Source organism: Telopea speciosissima, chromosome 8 (genome assembly GCF_018873765.1).
Source record: "Telopea speciosissima isolate NSW1024214 ecotype Mountain lineage chromosome 8, Tspe_v1, whole genome shotgun sequence".
Lineage (NCBI taxonomy): Eukaryota > Viridiplantae > Streptophyta > Magnoliopsida > Proteales > Proteaceae > Telopea > Telopea speciosissima.
The window spans coordinates 23,347,256-23,358,121 of NC_057923.1; the positions used below are offsets into that span (position 1 = coordinate 23,347,256).

General features: G+C 40.9%; 1 pseudogene; it reads left to right on the forward strand.

Annotated features, from left to right (window-relative positions):
- The first annotated feature begins 781 nt into the window (after positions 1-781).
- LOC122672176 lies at positions 782-9,271 on the forward strand (annotated as a pseudogene).
- The last annotated feature ends 1,595 nt before the right edge of the window (positions 9,272-10,866 follow it).

Below are 10,866 nucleotides of genomic sequence, written 5' to 3' on the forward strand. Positions count from 1 at the left end.
GTAGTATGTTCTTTAATGTGAAAGATAGCTAATAACAATATTTAGACCAAAGAACTCCTTAAAGGGTTTTTGTTGGTCTGATGTCTGTTTACATCTAAGAGATGCTAAACTTGTTTTTGTTAACGCAAACACCAAGAAACACGAATAAAACAAAACACAGCAAAGATGACACAGAGATTTAATGTGGTTCACACACCATGTGCTACATCCACGGCCGAAGCTTAAGATGATTGATCATGTAATGGAAGAAAAGTATAGTGGAGATCTCTCAAGAACACCAAAAGTAATGGCAAGAACCCTCCTCGGAAAAACCTTAACTCAAAAATCCCCAAATTTCACTTCTTTCACTTGCTTATGCAACAAAATGATAAAACTAGGGATGTAAATGCATAGCCGAAATCCGTTTCCGTATCCGTGTCCATATCCGTTTAGCACTATCCGAATCCGTCCGAAAGCTAAACGGATGCGGATACGGATAGGCTATAGCTATCCGAAAAGCTATATTTACATGTAAACTGATAAAATATCCAATCCGTATCCGTTTAGCACTATCTGAATCCGTCCGAAAGCTAATTGGATGCGGATGCGGATACAGCACCATCCGAGCCGAATCCGATCCGTTTACATCCCTAGATAAAACATATAAATACTCCTCCAAGTCGGGTCGATCCATCGGCCCAAGACCTTCGCTACCATCACAGTCCTCACAAAATCTTCCTTTTGGGTCGCCACCAAAAATGTCAGGGCAAATCAAACAGTAGATTTTGAAAAGTACTGTTCGATGGAGGATTTTCTGTCTCTGAAGAACAGTTTGGAGCAGTTCAAGGAGAATATCTGCTGTCGATTGACCAATATGACCGCGTCATCTTCATCAAATGAAATGGGTAATATTTTTGAAGATCTTCCCAATAGCTGCAGCACATTACCGGAGCTGTCTTCTTCCTCACCTCCATACCAAGAAATGGATGATATCTTCGAAGCCTTTCCCGAAGTCGGGAAGAATATCTACAGCCAACATGATCTATCTTCCTCATTTTCAGACCATGATTTAAGTGATTTCTTCGCTGATCTTCTTGATTTCTGTGTTTGATTTGATTCTTTTTGTAACTGATTCTTGTGATATTCTTGCATCCCCTACCCCAAAACAATTCTTGGTAATTTTCTAATTACCTTTTTTTGGGTGTCAAAAAACTTTATCCTTTTAAGAAAATTAATTGCTTGGGGTAGACTTAGATATAGATTTTTTTGTTTTGGGGACTAAGGGATTTCCATTGATGTCCATGCTGAAGGTGGGTCTTTTTTGCCTTTTTATTTGTATCAGGCAGAGTATGCCCTCCTTTCCTCTGTAATTTTTTTTTTCTTTTTTACTTTAATATAAGCTGACCTTTTACCTAAAAAAAAATTTAACACTTAAGAAAAGTTTGTTATTATTTTAGTCTATTCTGAAATCCAATTTTTTTTTTAACCGTTCACATCACGGATAGACACAGATAATGTAAAACAGTTTTTGAAATAAATGAGATGTTTTTTCTTTTGTCATTCGGATATTTATTATCAGAACCTATTATTTTATCATATGTTCATTTGCTTACTAACTAGTGATGGAAAGGACTTGGACCCTTTATATCAGAATTAAATCGCCAAAATTTAAGATCTAGCTAATCTCTGCCAATTTAATCATATTTTAGTTTTCCCCACCTTTGAGTATGATGCTCACTTGCAAGGGACTTGTCCTAAGTTTCAGTAGTAGATATTATTTGAAAATAATGAATCTTTTATTGTTAAGGGGAGAAACATTATGAGACCTACTTAAAATTTTCAAGAGTTCTCATTTCAATGAGGCAAAACAGAACATGGCAATAGGAATGCCGTTTCCCTTCATGTTTGACCATTCGATACAACATCATTTACATATATCTTTTTTAAACCCATTGATGATATGCTTGAGAAGAAATGGCAGTAAATTGCTGACCAAATTAGTGTTTCTGGGATGTTTCCTATGAAATTATATACTTTCCCTGTACGTTCCTATATATTTGATTATGGAAATGAAATGGTTTAGTCGTGTAAATATTGTGGGACAAAATTCCAGCACCTGGAAGTAGATCAACACGCCTTGTATTTTTTGCTGCGTGGAAGGGTGATTTGGAAATTCTGCCTGTTGGATCTTTAGGAATGTGGATTGACCATATGTCAAATTTTAATCCGAGATTCAACATCCTCTCATATGTAGGCATACCCTCCTATGTATGTCCCTTCAGAAACTTTCAGAGTAGAGGTCCTTGCAGTCCATCTATACACAAAATTGGTGGCATGCTATTCCACTTACAGGTGCGGGTGTGCCAAGCCCCTGCTCCAAATTCAAATAAAGCTCAAGGAAACACTAAGAAGCCAATATATCTACAGGCTTCAAATGTTCTCAAGAAGAAAAACAAATGGGTTAACACAGAGAAATTCATAGGGTCCTGTCACTGGGGTCCAAGTTGGTGATGAATTTCATTATAGGGTTGAGCTTGCCATTGTTGGAATTCATAGACCATTGCAGAGTGGTATACAATACATGAAGAAAGATGGAAAACATCTGGCCACTAGTGTTGTAGCCTCCGGTGGTTACTCTGATGACATCGACAATTCTGATGTATTGATTTATTCTGGTCAAGGAGGAAGGCCAATGGGTGGGAAGAAGCCAAAGCAAGCTAAAGATCAAGAGCTTACATGAGGAAACCTTGCACTGAAGAACAGTATTGATGAAGGAACTGTTTTTGTGAGGGTTACCCGTGGATTTAAGGATACAAGTAGCTCTGGTTATGCGAATTCAAAGGGTAAGATAACTAACTATGACATACATCTGTGATGGACTTTATACAGTGGAGGATTATTGGCCAGAATTAAGCTGTTATGGTACTTCTGTCTTTAAATTTAAGTTGAGAAGAATTCCTGGCCAGCCAGAGCTTGCTTGGAAAGAGTTGAAGAAGTCAAGAAAATCCAAAGTTAGAGAGGGTCTCTGTGTAGAAGATATTTCTCAAGGGAAAGAGAAGAAGCTGATCATTGGAGCTGTGAACACCATTGATGATGAGAAACCTCAGCCATTCACTTACATGGATAAAATGATATATCTTGACTGGTACAATCCTATTTCTCCCAAGGGATGTGATTGCACCAATGGTTGTTTGGATTCCTAGATATGTTCCCGTTCGGCCAAGAATGGAAGGGAGATCCCATTCAACCACAATGGGGGCATTGAAGAAGCGAGAAGCCTCTTGTTTATGAGTGTGGTCCTTCTTGCAGGTGCCCTACTTCTTGCTATAATAGAGTCAGCCCACATGGAATCAAATTTCAGCTGGAGATTTTCAAGACTGAATCGAGGGGCTGGGGTGTCAGATCCTTGGCATCTATCCCATCTGAAAGTTTTGTATGTGAGTATATAGGGGAACTGCTTCAAGATCAGGAGGCTGAGAAAAGAATTGGTAAAGATGAGTATCTATTTGATATTGGAAATAACAATAATGATCATACTCTATGGGAGGGACTCTCGAAAGTAATACCAGATCACCTGCAACCAATTTGTCCTTGTGAAGTTGTCGTAGATGTCTCGGGCTACACCATCAATGCAGCAGCTCAGGGTGGGAGTGTTGGAAGATTCATCAACCATAGTTGTTCTCCAAACCTTTATGCACAAAATGTTCTTTACGATCATGATGACTAAGAGAATCCCCCACATAATGTTCTTTGCTGCTGAAAACATTCCTCCCTTGCAGCAGCTAACTTATCACTACATGTTGAATAATGTAAACCAGAATACTGTGGGGGTATTCTGGTCTTTTAGGTCTATTTATTTTATGTTTTAAGTTGTTTTACTTCCTGCCTAGTTATGTCGACTATGGCAGGGGTATTTTTGTCCTTTTTCATTATTTACCTTCATATATATAAAGGGTTTGACTGATCACTATTGATCATTCAAGCATTCTCAGCATTCTGGTTTTGTTAACATGGTATCAGAGCCATCCTCTCTGATCTAGGTTATTTCAAAACCTCCACCCCCCCCCCATTCTTCTTCTTCTCTTTCCACTTCTCTATCAATCTCTTCTCTCTCCTTCTTTTTTTCTCCCTTGGTTCCTTCCATTCTTCAAGGGCAGCACTGCTGAGGTGATCCTATAATGGTTTAAGTGCTGCCCTCCATCACACCTCATCTCTTTATGCCCTAATTGATTCACGATTGTCTTTTCTCTCTCTGCGATTTGACTGCCAGCTTTTTTGAAGATCGACATCGGTGCTATGGAAAGTTGATTCTTCACCTTTAAGCTCCACCGCAGCCTCGGACAACGGCTATTACATCTACAATTTTCGAAAGAAGACTCCAAGATCCAGCCCCTCTTTTCCCTTTATCGATCTCAACGCCAGGGTTTTTCAAAACCCGACACTTTATCGATCTTGGCTTTCGGGCTGTCGATTGGAAAGATTTCTTAGGGGTTTATTCCCTTGGTTTATCCTGCACTCGACCTCTATTTCAGCCCTACTACTGCTGTGTTTTTGAAGATCGATTTTTACAAGATTCAAGGATCGATTTTCTTCCTGGCTGCACTGGGTGACTCGAGATTACTTCACTACTGGAGGAGATCAAAATAGGACTGAATTTCTTCCCTATCTTGCTTGCAATTAAACTTGATGGCACAAACTACTTAATCTGGGCCAGATCATTATCCCTGATCGTGGCTGGTAGGGGACTCACTGGCCATCTCACTGGTACTACCACTCAACCAACTGAAGCAGGGGCTGCTCATAATAAGTTGTCTGCCAATGATGCAATGGTGATGTCTTTTATTACAAACTCCATGACCACCGACATCTCTAGTCAAGATATTCTCCTTGACATCGCTACTCGATATGGACATGTCAAAGGCACTTATGGTCGGTCAGGGGGTGGTGCCCAAGTTTATGAGATCCGGAAAACTCTCCAAAATACTACTCAGAAGGAGATGACTGTTACCAAGTACTATGTTGCCCTGAAGTGTTTATGGCAGCAATTGGATCACTATGCTCGATTTCAGCCTACCACTGCTGCTGACATCACTGCCTACCACACCTATGTTGATCAGTTTCGGGTGTATAACTTTCTGGTTGGACTCAATGATGATTATGATCCTATTCGGGTGCAGGTCCTTGGTCGGGTTCCTTTTCCTACTTTGGAGGAAACTTTTTCCTATGTACACAGTGAAGAGACAAGGAGGGCTGCTATGATGATTACTCCTAAGGATGAAAGATCAGCATTACAGACTGCCACTACTGACACTTCGGCTGATATTGTTGCTACTACTGCCACTACTAAGGAGCCTGTGAAGTGTGAACATTGCCACAAACCCTATCACACTAAGGCTCAGTGTTGGAAACTTCATGGGAAGCCTGCTGATTTTGAGAGTAAACGGGGTCATACCAAGCCTAAAAACAAAGCCAATCACACTGAAAGTGTAGCTCCAGCTCCCACTACTGACATCGGTTTCTCCCAGGAAGAACTTCAAGCTCTCCGGCACCTGTTAAATACATCTGCTGCCTCCACTACATCTGCTGCCAATTCAGGTTCCTTCTTTGCCTGTACAGGTATTTCCTTTGCTGGTCATTGTGCATCAGTAGTTTCCACTCCTTAGATAATTGATTCCGGAGCTACTGATCACATGACAGGTTCCTCCAGTCTTTTTACCACATATGTTCCTGTTTCTGGTAAGGACCAAGTTAAAATTGCTTATGGGTCCCTCTCCTCCATATCTGGGAAAGGATCCATTGGTTGTTCTCCTTCCTTGACATTAACTTCAGTTTTGCATATTCCTAAGTTTACCACTAACCTTCTCTCCATTAGCAGTATCACCAAATCTTTAAACTGTAAAGTGACCTTCTTTCCTACTCATTGTGTTTTTCAGGAACTGGACTCGGGGAAGACGATTGGATCGGGTAAAGTGCATGGCGGATTGTACCTGCTTGATGGAGATCCTGCACCTACTCAGGTTTTACCTTCTAGGCTTTGTTCACCAGGATCCTTTTCCTCTGAATTACACATATGACACTCTAGACTAGGACATCCCCCTTTAGGTACCCTATCTACTTTATTTCCAGCATTAAGTACTACTTGTAATAAAGGAGATTTCTTTTGTGAGCCTTGTGTCTTGGCCAAACAGACATGTTCAAATTATCAAGTTTCTAATAAAAGATCTTCTTCTTTATTTCATGTTGTTCATTCTGATGTGTGGGGTCCTAGTAGAAAAGTGTCTATTTCGGGTCATCGGTGGTATGTTACCTTTATTGATTGCTACTCTAGGTTCACTTGGGTCTACCTTATGCACACCAAAAGTGAAGTTTTCTCGTGCTTTCAGCACTTCCACCAGCTGGTTAGGACTCAATATAATGCCACTGTTCAGATCTTATAGAGTGATAATGGGTGAGAATATTTGGAAGGTCAGTTCCAACAATACTTGGCTGCCCATGGTATCCTCCATCAGACCAGCTGTGTTGATACTCCAGCCCAAAATGGTGTGGCTGAGAGGAAGAACCGCCACCTCTTGGAGGTTGCTCGGGCCCTTTTGTTCGCCCGTCATGTCCCTTCCACTTATTGGGGAGATGCTGTCCTTACTGCAGCCTATTTGATTAATAGGCTGCCCAGTCGGGTCCTTAATTCCAGACCCCTTGCTGAGTTGTTTCTTGGCTCTTCCTCCTTTGTTGTTTCCCCTAAGAATTTTGGCTGCGTTTGCTATGCCCGGGATACAAAGTCCCCTGGCAAACTTGACCCATGTAGCCTTCGATGCATTTTCTTAGGGTACTCTGCTACTCAGAAGGGGTACAAGTGCTATCACCCTCCATCCCGCAGGACTTTTGTCAGCATGGATGTTGTGTTTCATGAGAGTATATCCTACTATGTGTCCCCACCTCTTCAGGGGGAGAGTGTTAGTGAAGATGTGTTGACTATGGACTCTCCTCCTCCTCTCTAGTATGTTTATAATGAGTCTGAACCTATGCAACCTACTTCTCTTCCTCCTCCTCAGCCCACTCCTTGTCCTCCCCCTAAGTCAGGGGGAGAGGTTCCTATGCAAGGGGAGACAACCTCCATTCAGGGGGAGCAAACTACTCCAACCCAGACTCCTGTCCAGAGAACCATTAGTGAATTTCAGAGGCGGATTGATGCAAGTAATACAAAGACCTATGCAAGGAAACATAAGCAGGTTCAATCAACTGTTGCTCCCGTGCCCATCCAATTACCGAACCTGGATCCAGAACCTGCCTCTCTACCTGGTAATGTTCCTTCTCTTGAGTTACCTATTGCCCTTCGCAAAGGTGTCAGGTCTTGTACTCAGCATCCCATATCTCATGTTGTTTCATATGACTCCCTTTCCCCATCATTTCGTGATTTTATTTCTTCCCTTTCTTCTGTCCATGTCCCTAACAATTGGCAGGAAGCTCTATTAGATGGAAAGTGGAAGGCAGCCATGATGGAAGAAATGGAGGCTTTAAAGAAAAAGGACACATGGGAGCTTATGGTCCTTCTACCTAGGAAGAAAACCATTGGATGTAAATGCGTGTTTGTGGTTAAACAGAAGGTGGATGGCACTGTGGATAGGTATAAGGCACGACTAGTGGCCAAGGGCTTTACTCAGACATACGACATTGATTATCAGGAGACCTTTGCACCTGTTGCAAAGTTGAATACAGTTCGTGTGTTGTTATCACGTGCAGTCAACCTTGGTTGGGATCTGCAGCAGCCAGATGTCAAAAATGCCTTCCTAAATGGAGCATTGGAGGAAAAAGTATATATGGACATCCCACCAGGGTTATCTTGTGATAGAAATAAAGGAAAAGTGTGCAAGCTGAAGCGGGCACTGTATGGGCTGAAACAGTCACCCAGGGCGTGGTTTGGTCGATTCTATAAGGCCATGATTTCTGTGGGCTATAAGCAGAGTAATGCTGATCACACTCTCTTTATCAAGAGAGTTGGTGAAAAACCTACTGTTCTTATAGTCTATGTTGATGACATAATGGTTACGGGTAATGATGGTGATGAGATCAGACGGTTGAAGACCTTTCTTGGCCAAGAATTTGAGATTAAGGATCTAGGGAAACTGAGGTATTTTCTTGGGATTGAAGTGGCCGGATCTTCGAAGGGAATATTTCTCTCCCAAAGGAAGTATGTCCTAGACTTGTTGGCTGAAACTGGTTTGCTAGGCTGCCACCCTTCAGATACTCCTATGGATCCCACGGTTTGACTCTGGGAAAAAGAGGGTGAGCCTATTGATAAAAGCCGGTACCAAAGACTTGTAGGGAAGCTGATTTACCTTTCACACACTCGTCCAGACATTGCTGTTGCTGTGAGTACTGTAAGTCAGTTTATGCATGATCCCTACACCTCTCATATGGAGGCTGTGCTTCGCATTCTTCACTATTTGAAGTCAGCCCCCGGAAAAGGCATTCTTTTGTCTTCACATGGTCACCTACGGATAGAAGCATACACCGATGCTGATTGGGCTGGTTGAGCAGATCGAAAATCTATTTCTGGGTATTGCTCCTTTGTAGGTGGAAATCTTATCACCTGGCGTAGCAAGAAGCAAAATGTAGTTGCTCGTTCTAGTGCTGAGGCTGAGTTTCGAGCTATGGCACAAGGGATTTGTGAGTTATTTTAGCTTAAAGGGCTGCTACAAGACCTGGGTATTCCTATTCGACTTCCTATGCTACTATACTGTGATAACAAGGTGGCAATCAGCATAGCACACAACCCGGTACAGCATGACCGTACCAAGCATGTTGAAGTGGATAGGCATTTTATCAAGGAGAAGTTAGAAGATGGGCAGATTTGTATTCCCTTTGTGACTTTGTCTGATCAACTTGCTGACATCTTTACCAAGGGCCTGCCTGGAAAGACTTTTCATCCTAATCTAGTCAAGTTGGGCATGATCGACAACTTTGCTCCAACTTGAGGGGGAGTGTTGAATAATGTAAACCAGAATACCGTGGGGGTATTCTGGTCTTTTGGGTCTATTTATTTTATGTTTTAAGCTGTTTTACTTACTGCCTAGTTATGCCGACTATGGCAGGGGTATTTTTATCCTTTATCATTATTTACCTTCATATATATAAAGGGCTTGACTGATCACTATTGATCATTCAAGTATTCTCAGCATTCTGGTTTTGTTAACACTACAATTATAAGATAGGTCAAGTTTATGATGCTGAAGGAAATGTGAAGGAGAAGAGATGTTACTGTGGCTCTGCTGAGTACAGTGGGAGGCTTTATTGAGCATTTTGCATCCTAGTCTTTCTTCCAGTGTGTAAGTTTTTTAAATGTATCTATTACTTGGTTGTAAATAATGTCATGCATTTAAAATTTTACCCCCTGAATTCTGCTTCTTAGAAATATAATACTCTAGGCTATGTTTTGTTGTCAGGGGAATGCAAATATTTTGAAGTAAAGTGAAATTTATTTTTCAGGGGAAATTTTTTTAAGTGTTTGTTTCAAGGAAATACATTTTACATGGGTTATAAATTTCCCTTGTAAATTGGTATTGTAGTTTTTATTCCTGACCAAAATCGGAAGTAAATTTAAAATCCGAGCTCAACTTTGGGATGTGTTTTTTCTCGAGTGAAATATTTGAAATATCAAAACCTCATGGCTCTGTTTCTTTCTTTTACTTTTTCTTCTTTTTTCATGTTCCTTTACTTAAGGTTTCCTGTTTCTCTGCTCAATAGAGAGGAGAGAGGAGTATATCAAAATCTCTTTCTCTTTAGGAGAAGAATCTCTATGAAGAGTTTCTCCTCAAGTATGTATAGGACATATGCATTAGAAATGCAGTTTCTCTTCTTCCTCCTATTATCCTATTCCATGGAAATGCATATTATTCCATACCATTGGATGCTAGGCTTCTGTCTCCTCTAGTTTTTGTTGGTAAAATAAATGTATATGCACATGACATTCTATTTTTTTTTTTTGGATTGCATTCATCTGGTCAGTTTGACATTTAGCCCGGGAAAATCTTGTGCTTTGGAATACCATAGAAAGAGTCCAAACGTGTACTTGGGTTCAGTAGAAGCTTTTGACAGGGGAGACCCATTATGTACAGGGCATTGAAGTAAGATGTGCTCCATTAATTTGGCATTTCCCATTCAAAGCAGGCACATATTAGGAAGAAACATAATACCCATTATGAGCTGATCCACAAAAAAAGGCAATGAAGTATAACAAAAAGAATTATATCTAGTGACATGTAAGCTTTACTTGTTCATAAGATTTGGGATCTATCCAAGCTGTGAATATGTGACATGTAAGACAAAAGATATTTGGTACACCTAGGAAACCCCTTTTAAGTAGCCGCCTAGAAAACCAATCTAGATCATGGTTTTAGATATCAGTATTTGTATCGGTCTTGGCTGATACGATATCAATAACTATCGATCGTATTGGACTGTATTAGACATTTTTCACTTAATTTTTTGGACAAATTTGTTCTTACTAAGGGCTGATTTGATATGATTTCTATTTCAAATTCATGGGGCGATTTCTATTTCGGAAACTATTTGGTTTGATTTTTGTACCTTATTTCAGTGAAATATAAATCACATGGAATAGCTAAGGAGCTGTTTCAGAATTTATATTTCACTTGATTTCACTTTTGCTCTTTAATGAGCACCTGGTTAATTTGATGGGCAAAGTAGAAGTTTCATGTTAAAAATAAAACTCCAACCTTCTTCTTCTCCTACTGATCTCACCACCACACCCCACCACCACCGCCACCGCCACCACTTCCACACCGCTACCACCACCACACCCACCCCCACTACCCCCGCCACTGCCGCCATCACTACCACTTCCATGCCACTGCCACCACCACCACCACC